The sequence below is a fragment of the Theropithecus gelada genome, chromosome 4, assembly GCF_003255815.1.
Source record: "Theropithecus gelada isolate Dixy chromosome 4, Tgel_1.0, whole genome shotgun sequence".
Taxonomy (NCBI): domain Eukaryota; kingdom Metazoa; phylum Chordata; class Mammalia; order Primates; family Cercopithecidae; genus Theropithecus; species Theropithecus gelada.
In genome coordinates this window covers 66,383,366-66,406,824 of record NC_037671.1, presented here as the reverse complement: position 1 = coordinate 66,406,824, position 23,459 = coordinate 66,383,366, and positions in this window count along the sequence as shown.

Here is a 23,459-nt window from a genome sequence, read left to right as displayed (position 1 = left end):
TGGGGGTAGGCTGTTGAAATTTGAATACATAACTTAGCCTATTTTAACATAAGACTTTACTCATCTCTTATATATTTGCTATTTTATTCAAACTATCTCATTATTAATTATACACAATTTAATTCTATTAATAATAATATAAAAATAGAGATATTATTATTGAATTACTAGGTCCAAATATGAAACAAGTTTATTATTACAGTATAAGGGATTTGAGTAATTCATTGGAAGCATTTCAAATTATAATAATTTAACTTATGTTCTCTAATATCATAAATATTTAAATGTTCAAGATTGTCGTGGACTTGCAGGATAAACAGGTGGTGACAGAAATAGAATTGCATACTTATGAACTACAAAGAAGAATATACATCTTAGATGACTGTTATGAAGGAGAATTTAAATCAACCTCTCTAAAAAGATATATAGGGACTATATAGACAACCTCTTTAAAATATTTTTATTCTCTTTCTTTAAATGAATTTTATTGTCTATATTTAAGATATACAACATGGCCTGTAATCCCAGCACTTTGGGAGGCCGAGACGGGCACGAGGTCAGGAGATCGAGACCATCCTGGCTAACACGGTGAAACCCCGTCTCTACTAAAAAGTACAAAAAAAACACTAGCCGGACGAGGTGGCGGGCACCTGTAGTCCCAGCTACTCAGGAGGCTGAGGCAGGAGAATGGCGTAAACCCAGGAGGCGGAGCTTGCAGTGAGCTGAGATCCGGCCACTGCATTCCAGCCTGGGTGACAGAGCGAGACTCTGTCTCAAAAAAAAAAAAAAAAAAAGATATACAACATGATGTCATTGCATATACATAGATAGTAAAATACTTATAAATAGCATATAGATGCAGATGATTAATATAGTGAAGCAAATTAACAAATACATTATTTCACATAACTGCCCATATTTTTGTTTTTGTGTCAAGAGCAGCTGAAATCCACTCATTTGCTGCACTCAAATACAATACAACTTTATTACTTATGTTTCTACTATCATACCTTTGATGTCTAAACTTGTTAATCTAACATATCTGCTATTTTATATTCTCTGGCCTACATCTTCCCCTATAACCCCTCCACTTCTACCCCTCTTAACCACTATTTTATTCTCAATCTCTCTATATTTTACTTTCTATGGTGCCACACATGAGTAAGACCATGTAATATTTTTGTGCGTGTGTCTGGCATATTTCATTTAGCATACTGATCTCCAGCTTCATCAATGTTGTGGGAAATGGAAGAACACTTAGTTTGTTTCTATGTCTTGGCTATTGTGAATGATCTTCTCATTGCAGAATGCTGAAAATATTAACAAAACAATTTTCACCTTCTTCTAAAGTTTATCAGTCTTTGGTCTGTTGCTAGAAACAATAGCAGTTACATAAAACAAAAATAAATTAACCAATTAGATAAAAACATAGCATCCACTCTCAAAACAGACATAAAATCCACATTATTTAGGTTTCCACTAACTGCAAGTGAGGGAAGTCCAACTTTTAGCAGGATATTCATTTACTTATGTAACTGGAGAAGATGTGCGAAGCTTACTTATCTCCATCTTTCAGCACTAGTTTTACTGCCAACTCTTGTGCTGATAATGAACTTCTGCTGTGAATGATAGGCCGAAATATGCTAAAGCATATACTGATCATAAAAACTGGTATTAACATTTAGAAAATAAAGGAATATTCTAATGTATATTACATATAAAAATATACAAAATATATGGTTGTTGAGGCACTCATAAATATAAATGTTTTTATTAATTCCATATGTGTTCATTTAATGTCTTTAAAAATGCAACATGTATAATAATGCTACAAACAAAAGTCGTGTTAAAACTGTGGTAAATTTATAGAAAATATTTCTTTCTTTTAAAATTTACTAAAGTTATACTATGTTCAACATGTGTAATATTTTATTTTTATATAGGTGTATAGTGTTTTCACTTGATATTTTTCAAGCTAAAATTGATTTTCTACTTACAAAGTGTTAGCTACTGTGCTAAGATGTTTATAGCCATCATTAGCTATTTTGTTCCTCATAATAACACTTTGAGGTAGGCATTATTATTCCCATTTTACCCATAAGGAAAACAGGATTTAAGGGGTTTAAATAATTTGCCTAGGGTACACAGCTGAAAAAAGGCAAGACTAGAATTTGAAGCTAGATGAGTTATCTTAAGAATTACATTCCTTACAGTACATACACACACACACACACACACACACACACACTGGTATTTATTTTTGTTGCTAAATAACTCCTTATTAAAGTTTAAAATAACCTGACAAAATGCTTTAGTAAACTGAGAAATATTTATGTGTATTTTGAGAATGGATTGGGGAGATTAACATTTATGTTCTGCAGTTTATTCATCAAATTAAATTGATATATGGATGAAATGCATTAGGTTAAGTATCAACATTTTAACTCTTAAAGTTACTTATTAATTGAGTGACTGTATTAGCCAGACTTCTCTAGAGGGACAAAGATAATAGGATATTTGTATATGTGAAAGGGAGTTTATTAAAGAGAATTGATGCAAATTCCCACAATAGGCCACCTGCAAGTTGAGGAGCAAGGAAGTCAGTTGTGGATCAGTCTGAGTTTCAAAATCTCAAAAGTACGGAAGCTGACAGTGCAGCCTTCAGTCTGTGTCCAAAGGCCTAGGAGCCCCTGGCAAATCACAGGTGTAAGTCCAAGGCTCAAAAAGCTGAAGAACTTGGAGTCTGATGTTTGAGGGCAGGAAGCATCCAGAAGTGGAGAAAAACGATGCTCGGAAGATTCATCAAGTGAAGTCCTTCCAAGTTCTGCCTGCTTTATTCTGGCTTCACTGGCAGCTCATTAGATGGTGTCCACCCAGACCAAGAGTGGGTCTGCCTCTCCCAGGCCACTGACTCAAATGTTAATCTCCTTTGGCAACACCCTCGCAGACACACCCAGGAACAATAGTTTGCTTCTTTCCATCCAATCAAGTTGACACTCAATATTAACCATCACAGTGACAAACGGAGTTAAAAAGAGAGAGAAACAAAATTTTCATAAAAGGCTATAGCATCTCAGTATACAGAACTCAAATAGGGTTGATAAAAATGTTCTGCAGTGTTAAATATTGAGGCCAGTGGCTACTTGTGACTATTAGACACTTGAAACGTGGGTAATGTGACAGAGAAACTGAATTTTAAATTTTAGTTTAACTTTGATTAATTTCCATTTAAATGCTATGGCCACATGAGCTACTATATGGGACAGTATAGCTCTGGTGATCTCATCCAGTCCAAATGATGGCTTCCAAATTATATCTTCTGAAATTCTTAATAATATATCTAAGTATTTGCTAGACACTTCAACATGAATGTCTGAAAAACATCTGAGACTTAGTCTCTTCAAATCTTAGGTTTCACAGAAAATTGTCTGTCATTGCAGTTCCCATCTTCAGCAAAGCATCTGCATAGCCTCTACCTCAAGATGAAATCCTCTAGTCATCCTTGACTCCCCTCTTTCTGCAAGTGCCAATAAGCAATTGATAAAAATGTCATGAAGACTATCTTAAAAAAGTTATGAACTTTTCATCAAATCTCAAACTAGGCTCTAGTCCCAGTGACATTCCTCTCTTGCCTGAATTATAATACCTACTTGCTTCCTGACTGATTTCCCTCCTTCCACTCTTGCTGCAACAGACTGGTCTCTTTTATTAGTGTTCTTTGTCTTTGTTTCCAGATCAGATCTCTGAGAACACCAGCATCACCAGTCAACTATGAGTCCAGAGAATGGATCAAATACACTCCTCTGTGAAGCTCTTGAACTTGGTTTGTTTTGCCTGGAATTATCTTCATTCAAATATCCTTGACTCCATTAAGGTTTATGCTCATTCCTTGACTCCATTAAGGTTTATATTCATATTCATGGCATAAAAATAAATTATAATCCAATATCAATTTTTGAAAGATTCTTCCAATAGAATTGTCAAGTCCATATATGTATTATATATGTGTGTGTGTGTGTGTGTTTCTGTGTGTGTGTGCATGTGTGTGTGTGTATCAGCCAGCTAGATTTTCATTACAGGCTGCATGTGCAGTGTAACTGATCAAAGAAAAATAATTAAAATGTTAAAATACTTATTTTATATCCTTAATGATTATCTACTTTGATGATAAATAATAAAGTATGTTTAAATGGGAAGTACTCAAAAGATAACATTAAGTGGCTGTATATTTTCTCTGTACATTAACAATGATATCTCAAATTATTGATTAGCTTGTTTCAGTTGTAAGCACTGATATTCATAAAAGTTATCTGTTTAAGAATTATGGAAATTGTTTATTAAATCTATTAATTGCTAGGGTATTTTTTGTGTTATAACTATTTGATCAATGGTTAAATGAAACTCATATATTAGTATCTGCAGATACTTTATATATTAGATTAATAAAGTTTAAATGTTTTTCTTTATTTTACGTAATGCATCAATACAGTTTTATAGACAAATATTTGTTAAACTATTAAGTACAGATGACTATGTTTTAAATTAAAGGCGTCAATGAAAAATGTATAAATATGATGAATGGTGATAATTTTGCTGTGTAAACATTTTTACATATGGTTATGCCATCTTCTACAAATTGACAACTAATGACTCTGTGATACAAGGAAAAAAAATTTGTAAATTAAGTATATTTTGAAATACAATTTTATGTGAATATACAAATTGTTTGCATGACCAACTTAAGGCTAGGTTTCTATATCTGCTGCTGATTTGAACAGAACTAAGAAAGACAAAGAGCGTTTGATATATCCCAGCATGACAGTGGTGTTTCAAAAGTGTTTGTCTTAGCAACAAATTTTCCTGCTATTAAGATATATTTTCCTGGGTACCCTAAAGGCATACATATATACATCAAGTGCTATCGACTGATCAAGCACCATGTATTTTGTGCCAAGTGCACTGAGGAATCCTATAAGGCATGTCAGTGGCTTTTATTGGCAGGTGATTAATGAAAGGAACCATAGATATGCTGATAGGCTCCTATTACCACTTCAACTGAAAAAAGTTCCCTGTTCATCAGGTCTGTATTTGACACTCTCAAAGACAATTGCTTTTGCGGATCAAGTAAAGTTTTTGGATTAACTACACTACACAAAAGTGGCAGAAAAATCGTCTTCATTTTTTTTTTAATCTACTTCAAAATAGATCAATCAATGAATCATTTAATTATATTGGTACCATTTCTCACAGAAATTCCCTTTTCTTTCTACTCTGGGGTAAAATGTAGAAAACCAACATGTGTGACATGTAAATAAACATACTTTTTATTGGAAAGAAAAATAATATTTAAGCACCACGCCACATCCTTTACACATACTACCTTAACATTTACAACAGTTTTTATATACATCTGATAAAAATTAACGTTCTAGCAGCATCATCTGAGGAAGGGATCTATTTGCTTACTTATGCGACAAGTTCAAAAGGAGAATAGGTAGAGTCAGAAGTAGGTACAGGAGTATGACGATGGTCTCAGGAATATGGGCTGCTTTAAACATTTATCACGTGTATTTTACTCCTTCGTTGGTCTTATTTTGAGTCACGCTTTAATCAAGGGATAAAAAATGAGTCACTAGCAACTTTGATATTTTATTGTCCTCAAGGCTAGCCATAATTTTAAAATGCAAGTGTCAACTTTCCAAGAGAAATCTTGGGGGATTCTGGATAGGCTGATATTTACACTGTTTTCAGTTTAACCAACAGAATCTTTGATAAAAGGCCTGAAGAAAATACAAACTCTCAAAATGAAAGAGTTATAAATTTTTACAGAAATGTTAGGAAGAATAATACCATGTTCTTTACAAAAGTATTATGATTCCCAATATATGTCAGCATAGCAAATTAAATGAAGGCCCACCCAAATATATGTCCTAATCTCTCAAAACCATGAATGTGACCTTATTTGAAAAGTAGGTTGCATTAGTGTGTTTTGCATTACTATAAAGGAATATGTGGGACTGGGTGATTTATAAAGAAAAGAGGTTTGATTGACTCACAGTACTGGAGGCTGTACAAGAACTAGGCATCTGCTAGGTTTTTGGTTAGGGCCTCAGAAAGCTTTTACTCATGGCAGAGGGCAAGGGGAGGCAGTGTGTTACAGAGAAAGAGAGGGAGCACGAAAGTGGGAGAAGAGAGGTCCCAAACTGTTTAACAACCAGACCTGCCACAAACCAGTAAAGCAAGAACTTACTCATTACACAATGGGGAGGGCACAAAGCCATTCATGAAGCATCTGTCCCTATGACCTAAATATCCCCCATGTCCCACCTTCGAAATTGGGGATTTATTTCAATATAAGATTTGGAGGGAACAAATATTCAAACTATATCAAGTGTCTTTGTAGAATTAATCAAGTTAAAAGTTTTTGAGATTATATTGTACTGGATTGTTGAGTGGACCTGAAATCCAATATAAGTGCCCTTGTAAGAGATACAAGAGAAAAAATACACCGATGAAGAAGATAAAGCCATGTGAAGATGGAGGCACAGATTGGAGTTATGCTGCCAAAAGGGAAGAAACACCTGGAATCAGCAGAAGCCAGAAGAGGAAAGAAAGTTTACTCCCACTGATCGTTTGATGAGCTCACAAGACTACTGATACCTTAATTAGGACTTGTGGCCTCCAGAACTGTGAGATAATAATTTGTTGTTGTTTAATCTGACTAAGTTGTGGTAATTTGTTAACACAGCCAAAGGAAACTAATACGGTCAGTGAGAAAATTGAGTTCAAAGCTCAAAGCAATTTGCCCATGTGTGTACAACTAGTAATTAGCAAAGTAGAATTTAAAACCAACCATTTTATTTGACTCTTAAATTCCCTGTTCATTCTGTTGTTTGCACAGCATTGATATTTTACAAATTTATTGGGTAACAATTATAATTCAAATGCTTACTTCCCTCACTAAAGCATAGATTCATATGGGGAAGACTACGTTTTTATTCTTTCTTCATGCTTATAGTAATCTTTTATTTTATTGTTTTTTATATTGTCAGAAGAGCAAGACTTTTTTTGCTCCTCTCTGGTAAATCACCCTTAAAAAAAAAAAAAAGTTTTATTTTTCTTAATTTCAACCTATATACAGATTCATCTTGGTTGTATATAGTCAATATATTCAGTTCTGACTTTCTACTTCCATTTTTTGGTAATTTAGCTATCTACATTTAAATCTATATTAAACTCTATATTTATACCCATATATCTATCTCTTCTATTTCATATATATATATATATATGTATAGTGTTTAGAGATAACCTACATATATTGAAGAAATTTAGAATATTTACCTATGTTGCTGAATATACATATATATTTATATGTATTGCTACATATATATTGCAAATATATGTAGGTTTCTTATGTCTAAATGTACATTATGGAGTCATATATTTAAATTTTTGCACTTCATACTTCCTCTGTTTAGAATGTCCTTTACCTATTTCCATCTGTCAAACTGTAACCAGGGTTTGAGTTTTATATTCAGAAAACACATACACACACAAATACACGCACACACACAATCTTTCCAGGTCACTCTAGTATAAAAAGAGAAAACCATCTTCTTTTATTTCCCACAGAGATGCTTGTATGTGTACTACAGTATGAAAATGTTTTATAGTTACTGAGTATTAGGTTTTAAACTGTTGAGAAACTTTGGAATCATTGTATAGACCCAAACCTCAAAAAATAACTCTTTAAAACTGAAATGTAAATCTACTCATGAGAATACTAGAACTGCAAAAATGTTTACACAGTTCTTAGACATTTTAATTTTCCTAAAATATATTTCACATCATTCTATGGCCTTCATAGCAATATCTTACTTGAAAAACAAGTTTATCCAGTCAGAAAATTATGATGCCCTCCCTTAACTCTGTTTAATGCTGCAATGTGCTAGTAGTGACTGAAGATGAGACCAAAAACAGAGTGTCAGTGTAAGAGGGTAGGGTGAAAGTGACAGGTAGAAATATACACAGGAGGTGTAATTTATAATTAGCTTAAGAGACCTGAACAGCTTTCTGAGCACCTTCACAAATGTCTATCTAACGCAGTGCTTTATATGTCCTGCAAATTACATGGTCCTTCTTGGTAGAAGGTTGGAGAACACAGAGATCAGTTATCTCTGAGAAAATGTATTGCTAGGAAAATTTGGTAAAAGATTTATAGCCACAAAACAACTAATTTAAGATACTTGCTTTCCCTGACTTATTATCATTTTCCTCCCAAATCTATTGTCAACTATCATGATGCTAATAAAGAACTAGTCCAATCCTGTGAGGAATGATGATCAGACATAGTTCTGGACTTAGTTTTGTTGGCAGAGATCGTCCACCACTAAATTATACTTCCTCATGCAACAGTTCATAATTGTTACAAAAAATTAGCTACCAAGTTCCATGCTTCTCAAACCCTTTTCTATTTGGCATGGATTTGTAGACTTTCTCAACACTTTTGCAATTAGGCATGGACTTCTCACCAATGAAACATAAGTGCATGAGGAGAAGTGATGCATGTACTTCTAGGCCTGGTTCATAACAGAATTCCAAGTTTGTTATTCTTTTTTATTTTATAATATTTTGAGTGCTGGAAATGCAATCAACCTCCAAGATAGTCTCAGAGAATGTTGTGTTTAAAATGATAGAGCCTCTATCTTCTAGAATCCCTCAATTATTATATGAAAGAGTATCACCTGCTGAACTATTCTCCAGAATAAGCAAGAATAAGAAATAGACTTATGCTGCTTTTAGTCATTTGAAATTCCTTTTGTTTCATCAGTTAGATTACTCTAAACAATACTTTCATAAATAATAAGTCATCATAAAAATAAAAAGATGGACAATGAATACAGAATTATGCCAACTATTGGAAGAAAACTTTGAACGTCAAGCAATACCAACAAATATTTAAATAAAATAAAATACCTTTATATAAACCAATACAGTATATAAAAAACTTTTAAAGTTTCTGGTTTTAAGAATTAAGAAAAAATTAATGGCTATCTATGCAAAATGAGAATAAACCGCTGATAAGCATTCAAAAATATGACTGGAAACATGACTTCTCAATGGTAGTACTTAATTCTCGAAGAACAGTAAAAAAATTACACGAACTACCTATTTTTATACCCAGCCATTTTTTTATTAAATAAAAATTTGACATGCACATTTTTTTCAAACACAGGAAAAATCTTTAGGGGACAGAGAACACTTCTTGAACAAAATTAAACAAGCAAAAATTCCCAGAAGTACTTAAGGATATACCAGTCTAAGATGAAAGAAAACAGAAGATTTTATAGGGATATATTCAGCAAATGTAAAAAATTCTTATAATACTTAATTTCTCGGGAGATTTAAAAATATGTCTTATATATGCAGTATATATAATACATACATAATTATATATATATATTATATATACCTTTAGTCACTTTTTTCTTACTATAATACAGTACTATGCTAGAGTATTAATAGTATAGAATATATGGTACATTTATAGTATATAATATTTGTAGTCTAGTTATTTATTTATACTATATTTTGCTATTTATAAATAGTGTTTATATAATAGAAATTTATTCATATAGTATACATCACTTTCTGTGGAAGGACTTCTATTCAAATTGATCCTCCTATTCTAATTGCTAACCCCAGCAGTATCTTTCTTACCTCTTTTATTTTCTTTATAAATTATTTAATTTATGTTTTTGTATAGATACATATATATTTATTCATTTTATTATCCATCTGTTTTCACTAAAATGTAAGCTAGAAAGTTTTTATAATATATATATACACAGACATACATACATATATTCATTTATTTATATAGTAATTGCAGGGAATGAAGGTGATTAGAATTTTCAAGTAAAGGCAAAATCTGAATAATAAATAGAAACATGATTGTGATCATACTATGTTACTGACTATTCAGTACAGTTTATTTAGAAAATCATAAGGTAATGACTGCTTAATATTTCTATTACTTAAAAGCAACTGCAAAGCATATAACGTGATGATTACAAAACCACATATATTATTTAAAATACCATGGAATAGAATTAATTAGAAGTCCAAATGTTCATGGAAAATGTATAAAAGTAGACGCAGTAGGAAAAAATGTAAAGCAAGATGATTTCAAACACAGAGAAATAACAATACATTTTTCACCACAACGAAACAAAAACTGGAATCAATGAAAATCACATCACAAGGGAACTAGCTACCTGGAAATTAAAAGGCAACAGAAACAGCAGTCACTAAAATGACCCATGACCTGTTTTGTATTTGCCTTTGTATTTGCCATTCCTTTTGCCTAGACAGCACTTTTCTCAGATGTTCACATCCCTCAGCTTAACACTTCAGTCTTAGCCCAAACGTCACCTTCACAGAAAAGATTTCCTGATTCTGCTATTCAAATTGCTAACACCAACACTCTCTCTCTTTCTTACCTCTTTTTTCTCCACAAATTATATAATTTTTGTATATGTATACGTACATACGTAGTTATTTATTTTATTATCTGTCTGTGTTCACTAAAATGTAAGCTAGAATATTTTCCTTATTACATTCATTGATGTATCCCTAATTGCCTAGAAAAATTCCTCTGACATGACAGGAGGTTGGTGTATGTCTGTTGGATGAATTAATAAGTTAATTAACATATGTAGTTAAAGGATTCATGCTTGAAATTGATTGAGCTGCTTGAATGTTAGGATTTTAACAACATATTTTATTTATTTTTTTCTGAATTTGGTCATGAAGGAAAACATTTTAATTTTGAGAGAAAGAGATATCTATTAATCAAAGAATAGTACCAAAAAGTCGAAACTTTGGCCAGGTGTGGTGACTCACTGCCTGTAATCCCAGCCCTTTGGGAGGCTGAGGCAGACAGCTCACGAGGTGAAGAGATTGAGACCATCCTGGCCTACATGGTGAAACCGAGTCTCTAATAAAAATACAAAAATTAGCTGGGTGGGGGTAGAGGTGTGCCTGTAGTCCCAACTATTCGGTAGGCTGAGGCAGGAGAATCGCTTGAACCCAGGAGACGGAGTGAGCCGAGATTGTGCCACTGCCCTCCAACCTGGCAACAGAGCCACACTCCCTAAAAAAAAAAAAAAAAAAAAAAAAAAAAAAAAGTTATATTTTTAATAGGAAGAATCACTTAAAGAGAAAGGATATTTTGTAACTGAGCTGAGAATTGTAGAATAAAAAGGAGTTACCTTGTCAAAGAGGAAAAGAAAGAAGATTATAGATACAAGGAATTTCTTATGAAAGGTGAGAGAGTACATGGTAAGCACAAAGAATTGAAAGAAGGCCTGTGTGGGGAATCTCCAAAATTGTCTAGTTATGGTATGATGGCAACAAATGAGCACATTGGTGGAACTTGAGAAAAGCTAACAGATTGGGAATAATTTAAAATAAAAAGACAATAATTGGTATTGGATTAAATATGTGAATATGGGGTTGGAGAGAGAAGGAGGTGTCATGAATGATTCCTACATCATTGCATTTGAAATTGTATAGACAATAGATTCATTAATTTAAATGTGGACTGTAAGAAGAGATTCACATCAGGGAAAGAAGTTTAATTTTTCATATCTTAAGGCATGAAGGCATGATGGATAATGTGTTGAGTAAGAAACAGTTGGAAATAAATATCTGATGCTCAACATATTCAGTTTATGAACTATCTACAAATAGGCAGGTCAGAAAGTCTTGGATGAAAATTGAATTAACAAGAATGGGATTATCTAAGTTCTTAGTAAATGATATTACCCAGGGATGTCATTCTGAAAGTCCTACTTTGAGAACTTTGAATGTACTGTGAACAAAGAAAGGACAATGAGTCTGCAAAGGAGAAAAAGAAAAGCAAGCAAAAGGCAGAGAGAAAAACAGGAAGAAGTGTTACAGAAAATAAAAACGAGAGTAAATTGTAATTGTAAGGGGTTGATTGGTAGAGGACAGCAAGGTCATTCATGCCAAACACAACTGAAATGAAGACAGAAAAAACATCTCTACTTACCAACAAAAATGTGACCACTGGCCAAAAGCAAACTAATGCTATGAAAGGAACCTAGTTATCTCCATAATTTAGGATGCACATACCAGGAAATTGGACTTCGGATTCGGAATCATATGAGCATCACCTCTGATTTTACAAGTCTGCATTTTTAATTTTGGTTCATACTCAGAAATACGGTCTTGTTCTCAGAGGATTTTTTTTTCAGAATTAAATTATAAACAGATGTGAATTTTCAGTGAACATCAAGGTGACTTGCCTCTTCAATTATTTTGGATCTTAAACTCTCTCATTAAGTTTGGTCCTAATTTGCTTCCCAAATCATCTGCTTCAGTTGTTGATATCATCCATGTTAGCAGTAGAGTTGTCTGAACAACTCTACTGAACCTAAAACTCAAAGTTTTAATAGTATAATTCTCTTCTAAGTTGTTACTTAGAATAATGCTGCATTCAAAATACAAGTAACAAAAATGCCTATCATTTTAATTCTGCTTTCAGATGCAATTAGTCTACTACAAGACCAGGGATGGTGACATTTATCATTTGCAACTTTGACTTAGCAACTTTGTTTCCATTCATTCTCTGCCTACAAAACCCTACTTTATGTATCAGTCGAAATCATTTTTGCCATGTATAATATCACTGTCTGTACACCTTTCTCTAATGTCTGGTTCTATGGCATGTGGCTCCAAAATTTAATTTTTTAAATAGCAAAATCTTCAATGGAACTTATATAGACAGTCAGTTTGAGAAAAGGCTTTATTAATTAATAAAAATAATTTGTATTTTCACAGAGACTTGCAGTCTGCAAATTTACATTGAATGTCCTTATTATATAGTTAAGTATATGCTGCTTTGCTTTTTGTCTAGAATACTTGGTTCTGGCTAGCACTTTTTCCAAAGTGTATGTCTCTAATCTCCATGAAATTTCCTAATCTCCTTTTGACTGTGAACTGAAACTCCAATGACCATCTCATTCAACATTAAAAATAATGTTAATTCCCTTAAGATATAAATCCAACAAATTAGGAGTTACATTGATGCCATACTTAAATATACACGGTAAATTGTTTCAGCTGTACTTTGGACCCTGAGTTCACAGTCTTGGAAGACAGATCCAAAACATTTTTAAAAATACAGATGTAGTCACTTTGATGTGCTGATACCTTGTTTCATTTTCTGTTTACAGTGGTGAGAAATTAACTTGTTGAAGTTCTTTAGTGGATATATTAAAGCCCAGGGGATATTATCTTCAGGCACAATAGTTATTGCATGAAGTTGGCCTTAAGAATAATTAACTTCTGATTTCCCTCTCTGTATTCCCTCATGCAGAATAAGAACTGTTACTAATGATGTTGATAATAATAATATGTGCCTCAATTATTTTATGTTAAAATTTAAATAACAAAAAATGCTTTTAAGATCCAACTTTTGTTATGAATATTTAGATTTAGGAGTTTGCTAGTGAATATAGTTTGGTATCTTCTACTCTGACTATTTTCTAATTAGAAAATACTCCTCTCTGTAGTTATTGGGATATCATTTTCTATCTGGTTTCATACATTTAACTATATTTATAATTCACATCAAAATATGTTCATTCAAGCATAAAAGGCCTGATTATCTCAGTTCAGGTTTGTGGTAGTACTTAAGCTTTCATTATTTTTAGGCCTCAGAGAAAAAAGAAATATTCTTACATCTCATTTAGTGCCTATATAGCTTTGTATATCTGGATATTTTTGTTTCATTATTATCTAGAATACAAAGCAACAACTGAAAAGACAGACCAGGGTTGGGACTGAGATAACTTGTGAAAAAAAATTATTCCAATGCAGTAAAGCCCTATATGAATGTACTGCAAAGATTCGAGGATGCATTCCCTAATATAGTCTGTGTTTTGACAGACAACAATACAGTCTAGAATTGTACTTTCTAAAAAAAAAATCTTATTTCCACAGGCAAAGAATACATATACATCCACATGCATCACAGCACTAATTTACTTACATGGCTCCAGGGTTTCATGCAGATTCTGCTACGAATGCTATTCCATTATTTGGAGTTTTGAGAGACAAGAAAGTTCAATTAGGCTTCTTTGCAAAATGGTATATATGATACATTCAGACGAAAACACCTTAATAGAAAAAAAGAAAAAAAAAAACCCTTAGAAAAGGAGAAAAAAACCTTTATTTACAATGAAAATGCCCATTTTAGTACTTTTTATTTTCACTTATATACACAAAGATAAAAATACTCATAAGACAAAAATAGACATTAGTAACTTAGATATCACCAGTTCTTACAAAAATGATTCAATATTTCAAAAAAGTTAGGACTTTTCCAAACAACTCTTTAAATATATCTAGACATCTGTTGCCTAGTTGAGTTGTTAACATTTTTGGATAAGGATATTTCCTAGCCAACTATTCTTGAAAGCTATGCTTTGAATTATTTTATTTGAGCTAGATGAAATGGATAACACACCAAGGGCTTTATTCTCAACAGACCTCTGTTTTAAGTTACTCTTTATGTTGGAGGTGAGGAAACAGACACCTGATGCTTTCCTGCCATCTTAGTTTTATCCAAACTGAAAATATTTCTTTTAGACAAGCATCGTTCAGAGGAATCCTTTGCTTTTTGTAGCACTTTGAAATCAGACATTGAAAATTCGAGAAATTTTTTTTTCAAGTGAGCTTAGTTTTCTATTTTACCCTGAAAATAATCTTGAATAAAATTTGTGCCAGGAACATATTTTTACCCATCACATAGCAGAGACAACTCCCTGCCAGCAAAACACTGACTATTATTTACTTCTCAAAGTATATACAGGTTGAGCATTACTAATCTAAATTCAGAAACTCAAAATGCTATAAAACGCAAACACCATAAGCAGAAAATTTCACATCTGACCTCATGTGAGGAGTTGCAGTCAAAATGCAGTCAAAAGTTTGCTTTATTTACAAAATTATTTAAAATATTGTATAAAATTATCTTTAGCCTATGTGTACGAGGTATATATAAAACATAAGTAAATTTCGTGTTTAGACTTGGGTGTCATCCCAAGATATCTCATTGGTAAATGTGAGTATTCAAAAATTCAAAAAATTCTACATTTGAAACATTTCTGGTTCCAAGCACTTCAGATAAGAGATACTCTATTGGTATAAAACATTATTTTACTAATAGTTTAAAAATATATAAACTTTCATGGACACATGCTGCAAACACATATTAGATATTTTTTCCCAAATCTAATTAAAAATTTTGAAGTATTGACTCTTTTTGGTGGCCTAACGTTTAGTTTTCTTTTAATAATGATAGTGTAGTATACATTATAGTTGTTTAATTATTTTATAAAATCAATATTTAAATGACAGAATATTTGGTAATATAAATTAATACAGCCTCTTTGTTCTTATGGTTTATATTATATCTACCCAAGAAATATTCTCTGTAAAAATATACCGTATCAATATGTAATTTATATAATCATTTTATATAAACCTACCATAAACCAGAGAAAAACTATTGAATTCTATGTAACTCAAAGCACAGATGATGTACCTTAAAAATTCAAGTTACCTTGTATTATACTAACAAAACATATCTTTTAAACTATATATTTTTTTATAAAGCTCCATGTCCAGATTAAGGGAAAAATTAGTGTCTAAGGTATATTGCTAGTTGCAAACTGATATACTGAACTTTTAGGCAAGAATTTATTTCATAAAAATAGTTTTCAATGATGTCAGGAATTTTAGGACAGCAATCAGTACAATGTAAAAGCACACATTTTCTCTCAAATGGTGAGACATTTTGTACTTGAGAAAAATTAATCTATCTTGAAAAATATGGTTCTTAATGAGGCACAAATCTGAATATATTTTTGAAAGATATTAAGGCATGAAAGTATCTTATCTGTATGAGAGCTAGTTATTAGTGACAGCTTGGTATTTTAAGCTTAATATTCAATAAAACATATGTTTGCATTTTCATGAATTTTTCCTTTGAAAGTATCTTTTTGATAAAAACAAACATTTGCCAGTTTAAATTAAGAAACAGAAATCATCAGACCACCAGAAATTGTATGTCTTGTAGATAAAATCCCCCTTAAAAATTATATTGAGACTTATTGGCTTGCAGAAAAGTCAGAAAATTATTAAATTCTTAGCAAACATTACATACTTTATGTCAGTCTAACATTACTGCATTTAAATATTTATGACCTATTTATTCTTAGCAATTATATATACTACTTTGTTTATAGTTATCAATTATTGTTTTTTTTTTTTTTAGTTTTCTAGAGTGTTTCTTTTAGTTAGAATTAGTCACCTAAGCTATATAGAATGTTTTTATTTTAGTAAATATCAAGTAGAACTAATCACAGTTACTAAATAATTTAGATTCAACATTTACCAATAAAAGAAGGAATTGATGACTTATACAGGTACTTAATTACATAATATCTTTTTGGATAGCTCAAGCTGAGAACTAGCTTTGTGTTACACAGTGTCCATCAGAAGTACTGATCACTAACACTTATAGAATGGGATAATACATCAGGTTCTGCTTTAACTGCTTTAATTACATTGACTTACTATATATCAAAGCAACACCTATGATGTAGGTACTATTATAATCTCATTCTATAGACTATGAAAATGAAGTATAAAGAAACTGTAACTTATCAAAGATCACTAGCCAAAAATGTTAGAACAGGGGATTCAAATTGAAGAGTCTGGATCCACAATCTGGTCTCTCCTTCATTGTGCTACTTTACCTGCAAAGAGTTGAGCTTCTGTGGAGTTACTAAGAAGCTGTCAAATTAACAAACCCAATCTCTTTTTGTAGAAATAAATGGCTTAACAGGAATGATTCTTTCGCATTTCTTGAACATTCTTCAACAATTTCTTTTAATTTTCTTACAACTTCTATCAACGTTTGCCTTTTCACTTTTCTCTAGGAGTTTTGTTTTATGGTGGAACAGTGCAGAGAGTGGCTGGGTCATTTGGAGTTAGTTTTCAGAAACAAGATGAGATAAAGAATGAAGTGCAAGCCTTCCATCCAAAAAAAGTCCTGGAGACCTTTTAACTTGTCTCTATTTCAATTATCATTGATCCAACATAGTCAAGGCAAGCAGACAAATGAGGATTTATGTTATTATTGTGTTATTATTGTAATCATTTGTTACATTTTAGAAACATCTGAAAAAGCATTTTAGAGACGTTATGAAGAGATGTTACTTCTGAAAAGATGAAAATGGTGCCAAATACACCAAGTGTAGATTTATAGTTCAACAAACATAAAGATAGCCTGCTTCAGACACAATGATTTATATCTACCACATGAGAGAGGCAAGAATTTTGAATATGAATTTAATTAAATCCATTCAGGGGGCACATTCCATGATTGAATTTAATAGTTATTCAAAAATAATTTTGAAATATTTATTTTAAGGGTAGAGTTACTGACATATTATTCAAAGTTACTTCTCATGCTGAAATACACTTTCTTTTAATGTCATCCCAAAATATGTATAGTAAAGTCTAATAAGAGATGGTGAAATTTAGAGGTAAAAAAAATAGCAATATTTCACACATAAAGCTACCGGGTAAGACTGGGACTGAACTGAATGTGGAATCGCATGGAATTGTTTAATCACGTGTAATACACAACTCTTGAACTGGAATTAAACATCTACATGACAACAAGTAGTAATGAATCCAAAAGTTCATCTCAGTTTTAAGGATTGGAGAAACCTGAGTAGATCTCTGAGTTCTGTTTCTCTTATTCTCAAACATTTGACTAAAAGACTATTATCAGAAAAGATAAAAGACAACTGTCATAAATGTAGAGAAAAGATAATCCTTATATATTGTTAATGGGAATGTAAGTTGGTACAGCCATGATGGAAAACATTATGGAGGTTCTGCAAAAAATTAAAAATAAAATGTCCATATGATCCAACAGTCACAGTTCTGGATATGTATTTAAAGGGAATAAAATTTAGCTCTGAAAGAGATGTCTAGATGTCATGTTCATTGCTGCATTATTCACAATAACCGAGATATGGAAACAACCTACATATTGGTCAACAAACGAATGGATAAAGAAATGTGGTACACACACACACACACAAGCACACACAGACAATAAAATATTATACAGCCTTAAAGAAGAAACAAATACTGCCATATGTGACAAGAATGAAACTAGAGGGCATTATGCTACATGTAATAAGTCAGAAACTGAAAGACAAATACTGCATGATTTTATTCATATGTGGTGCCTAAAAAAGTCAAACTCACAGAAGCAGAATAGAATGGTGGCTGCTGGGGTTTGGGGTGGAAAAAGTATGTATGGTTGACCTAAGGCTTTCAAAGTTAAGTTATTCAAGATAAATAATTTCTAGAAATCTAATCACAGCATGGTAACTATAGTTGATTATACTCTTATTACATACTTGAAATTTGTAGAGAGAGTTAAGGTTAAGTGTTCTCACCACACACACATAGACACCAACATAGTGTAACTAAGGGAGACGATGGAGGTGTGAATTAGCTTAACTGAAAATAATCATTTTACATTGTGTGCTTATATCAAAACATCATGTTGCATATCTTAAATAGATACAACTTTTATTTCTCAAATATACTTCAATAAAACTGGGGGGGAAAACTTTGAATAAATAAACCTGATAATATTGCCCTTTTCTGAGTTTATACAGTTCTCAATTAAACAACATTAAAAGATGAAAAGCCATAAAAATAATTTGGTCTTTATGCTATTCTTAAAAATTTTCATTTCCAAGTGTTTTGTCCTTGTTCATATGGTGTAAGAGATTACCAAGGGAATTTGAACCAGATCTCCAGCTCTACTTACACTCCTGAATATATCTACGCTCTTCTGGACTTAGTCATCTCATGACAAGCAGACATTTAATATTTATAAAAGATAAAAAGACGAAGAAATATTTCTTTTAAAAACTTGTATTACTCAATCAGAACTTCTAGAAATAAAAGACATTTGGGGAACTATAAAATGCAGTGGAAAGTTTTAACGATAGACTACACCACACAGAAGAAAACATTTCAGAACCCAAAGACAAGACTTTCAATTAACCCAAACAAACAAAAATTAAAACAAATTAAAACTAAAAATAAAGAGCGATGTCTGAAAGAAATATGGGATTATGTAAAAAGACCAAACCTATGAATGTTCCTGAGGTTGAAAAGAGAGAAAAAGTCTCAAAAACCTATTTGAAGGACTAATTGAGAAAAACTTTCCTGGCCTTGTTAAAGATTTAGACATTCAAATACAAGAAGCTTAAAGAACTCCTGTGAGAGTCATTGCACAAAGGACATCACCAAGACATGTAGTCTTTGGGCTTTCTAAAGTCAATATGAAGGAAAGAATTCTAAGTGCAGTGAGACAAAAGCATCAAGTAACCTACCTGAGAAAACCTGTCAGACTAACAGCAGACTCCTCAGTAGGAATCTTGCGAGCCAGCCAGAGGGTATTGGGTTCCTATCTCTAGTCTCCTTAAGCAGAATAACTCTCAGTCAAGAATTTTGTATCCAATAAAACTAAGTTTCATAAATTAAGAAAAAATAGTCTCTTTTAAACAAGCAATTGCTGAGGGAATTTATCAACATTACACCACACTTAAAAGAAATGCTAAAAGGTGTTCTAAGACTTGAAACAAAAGGTCAATATGCCCCAGAAGAGAAAGTCTTGAAAGAACAAAATTCACAGGGCTAATAAAACAATAACACAATAAAGAATGCAAAGTCAATATGTAATAACATTATGACTGTAACAGTACCTCATATATTAATATTAAGGTCGAATGTCAACGGTCTAAATACTCTACTTAAAAGATACAGATTGGCAGAATGTATTAAAAAATTACAAACCAAATATTTACTGTCTTCAGGAGATCCACTTAACACATGGGTATTCTTATAGACTCGAGGTAAAGGGGTGGAAAAATATATTTTATTCAAATGGAAACCAAAAGCAAATATGAATAGCTATAGTTATATTAGATAAAAACAAATTTTAAAGCAACAGCAGTTAAAAGAAACAACAAAGAAGGTCATTATATAATAAGTAGTTCAACTCAACAAGAAAATATAACAATCCTAAAAATTTATGCATCTAACTCCAGAAAGAGTGCATAAAGCACTACTAGACCTAAAGAAAGAATTAGACAGCAACACAATAATCGTGGAGAATATAAACACTATACTTACAGCACTAGACAGATAATCAAGGGAGAAAGTCAATAAAGAAAAACTGCACTTAAACTGCACTCTAGAACAAATGGACCTAACAGAGATTTACAGAATATTCTAGCCAAGAACTGCAGAATATACACTCTTCTCAGCACAGGGAACATGATGCAAGATAGATCATATGATAGGTCACAAAAAATGTCTCAATAATTTTGTTGAAATCAAAATCATATTAAATATCTTCTCAGACCTTAGCAGAATGAAACTGGAAATCAATTCTAAAAGAACACTCAAAACTATACAAACATATGAAAATAAAACAATCTGCTCCTGAATGATTTTTTGCTTAACAATAAATCAAAATGGAATATTTTTCAAAAAATTCAAAATAAATGATAACAGTGATAAGAGTTATCAAATCCTGTGGGATACAGCAAAAGCAGTGCTAAAAGGAAGGCTTTTAGTGCTAAATGCCAATAGTAAAAAGTCTAAAAGGTAATAAACTGGTAACCCATTGTCATGCCTCAAGGAACTAGAGAGAAAAGAACCAATCAAACCCAAAGTTAGCAGGAAAAAAAAAATAGAAATAACAAAATCAGAGCAAAACTAAATGAAATTGAAAAAATACAAACACAGACACACACCCCAAACAAAAATTAATAAAACAAAAAGCTGGTGCTTTGAAAAGATGAAATTAAAAGGCCACTAGCTAGATTAACCAAGAAAAGATTGATTCTGAAAAGTTCAATTAGAAATGAAAATGGAGACATCATATCTGACAACTTAGAAATACAAAAGATAATTAGAGACTACCATGAACACAAGCTAGAAAATCTAGAGAAAAGGGATACATTTCTGGAAATATACAACCCCCACCTCTAGCTTGAATCAGGAAGAAACAGAAATACTGAACAGATCAATAACAAGCAGTGAGATTAAATCAATATGGAAAAAACTGCCAAGAGCAACAAAAAAGCTCAGGGCCAGATTGATTTACAGCTGAAGTCCATCAGACATTTAAATAACTGATAACAATTCTACTGAAACTATTCCAAAAGATTCAAAATGAGGGAATGTTCCCTGATTTATTCCATGAAGCCAGTATTATCCTCATAACAAAGCCAAGAAATGACATGACAAAAAAAAAAAAAAAAAGAAAAAAAAGATAAAACTACAGAACAATATTCCTGATGACTAGAGATGTAAATATCTTCAACAAAATACCAGCAAACTGAATCCAACAGCATGTCAAAAACATAATTCACCATGATCAACTGGGTTTCATTCCAGGGATGTGGGGATGTTTGTGATTCTCAATACAATGTGATTAATCACATAAACAGAATTAAAAACAAAAAACATGTGAGCATCTCCATAGATGTAGAAAAAACAGGCATAGAAGGAACATACCCCAAAATAATAAAAGACGCATATGAAAAAATCCACAGCCAACATCCTACTAAGTGGGGAAATGTTGAAAGCATTTTCCCTAAGAACTGGAATAAGAAAATAATGCACACTTTCACACTTCTATTTAACATAGTACTGGAAGTCCTAGCCAGAGCAATTAACCAAGTTAAAAAAAAAACCAAAAAACAAAAAACAAAACAAAACAAAAAAAAATAAAGTACCTAGATTAGCAAAGAAGTAGTCAAACTATCTTTGTTTACTGATGATATAATCTTACACTCAGAAAAGTCTAAAGAGTCCTCCAAAATACTCCTGGATCTGACATATAAATTCAGTGAGGTCTTGGGTTACAACATTACCGTAGAAAAACAAGTAGCATTATTATCCACTAACAACGACTAAGCTGAGAATTAAATCAAGAATTCAATCCACTTACAATAGTTTAAAAAAAAATACCAGGAATATACTTAGCCAAGGAAGAAAAAGATCTCTAAAAAGAGAACCAAAGAACACACTGAAAGGAAACATAGATGAAACAAATGTGAAAATACACCCCATGTTCATGAACTGAAATAACTAACATTGAGAAAAATGACCATAATATCGAAAGCAATCTACAGATTCATTGTAATTCCTATAAAATTCCAACATTATTTTAACATATTTAGAAAATTTGAAAGTGTATAGGGAACCAAAAAAGAGCATTATAGCCAGTACAATCCTAAGCAAAAAGTATAAATCAGGAGGCATCACATTACCTGACTTCAAATTCTTTTACAAGTCTGCAGTAACAAAAACAGCAAAGTACTGGTATAAAAGTAGATACACAGATCAATATAACAGAACCCGGAATCCAGAAATAAAGTTAAATACTTATCTCCAATCAGTTTTTGACAAGGTATATTAGTCTATTCTCACACTTCTATAAAGACTTGCTCGAGATTGGATAATTTAGAGAGAAAAAAGTTTTAATAGGCTACCAGTTCCACATGGCTGGGGAGGCCTCAGGAAACTTACAATAATGGCAGATGGTGAAGGGGAAGCAAGGTATTTTCTTCACAAGGGGACAGGAGGGAGGATGAATGCAGGGGAACCACCAAGTATTTATAAATCCATCAGTTCTCATGAAAACTCACTCACTATCATGAGAAGAGAATGCAGGAAATCACCGCCATGATCCAATTACCTCCACCTGGTCTCTCTCTTGACACGTGGGGATTATGGGGATTATGAGGATTATAATTCAAAATGAGGTTTGGGAGAGCACACAAAGCCTAACCACATCATTCCACTCTTGGACCTTCCAAAATGTCATGTTCCTTTCACATTTCAAAGCCAATTATGCTTTCCCAGTAGTCCCCCAAAATCTCGATTCATTCTGTCATTAACCCAAAATCCAAGTCCAAAGCCTCATCGAGACAAGGCAAGTCCCTTCTGCCTAGAAGCCTGTAAAATTAAAATCAAGTGAGTTACTTCCAAGATACAATGGAGGTACAGGTATTGGGTAAATATTTTCTTTCCAAATGGAAGCAATTAGCCAAAACAAAGATGCTACAGGCCCTATGCAAGTTCAAAACACTGCAGGGCAGTCATTAAATCTGTAAGATTAATCTGAAATTATCTCCTTTGACTTCATGTCTCACATCTGGGTCATGTTAATGCAAAAACTAGATTTCCCACAGTCTTGGGCAACTCCAACCCTGTGGCATTTCAGGGTACAGCCCTCTTCCTGGCTG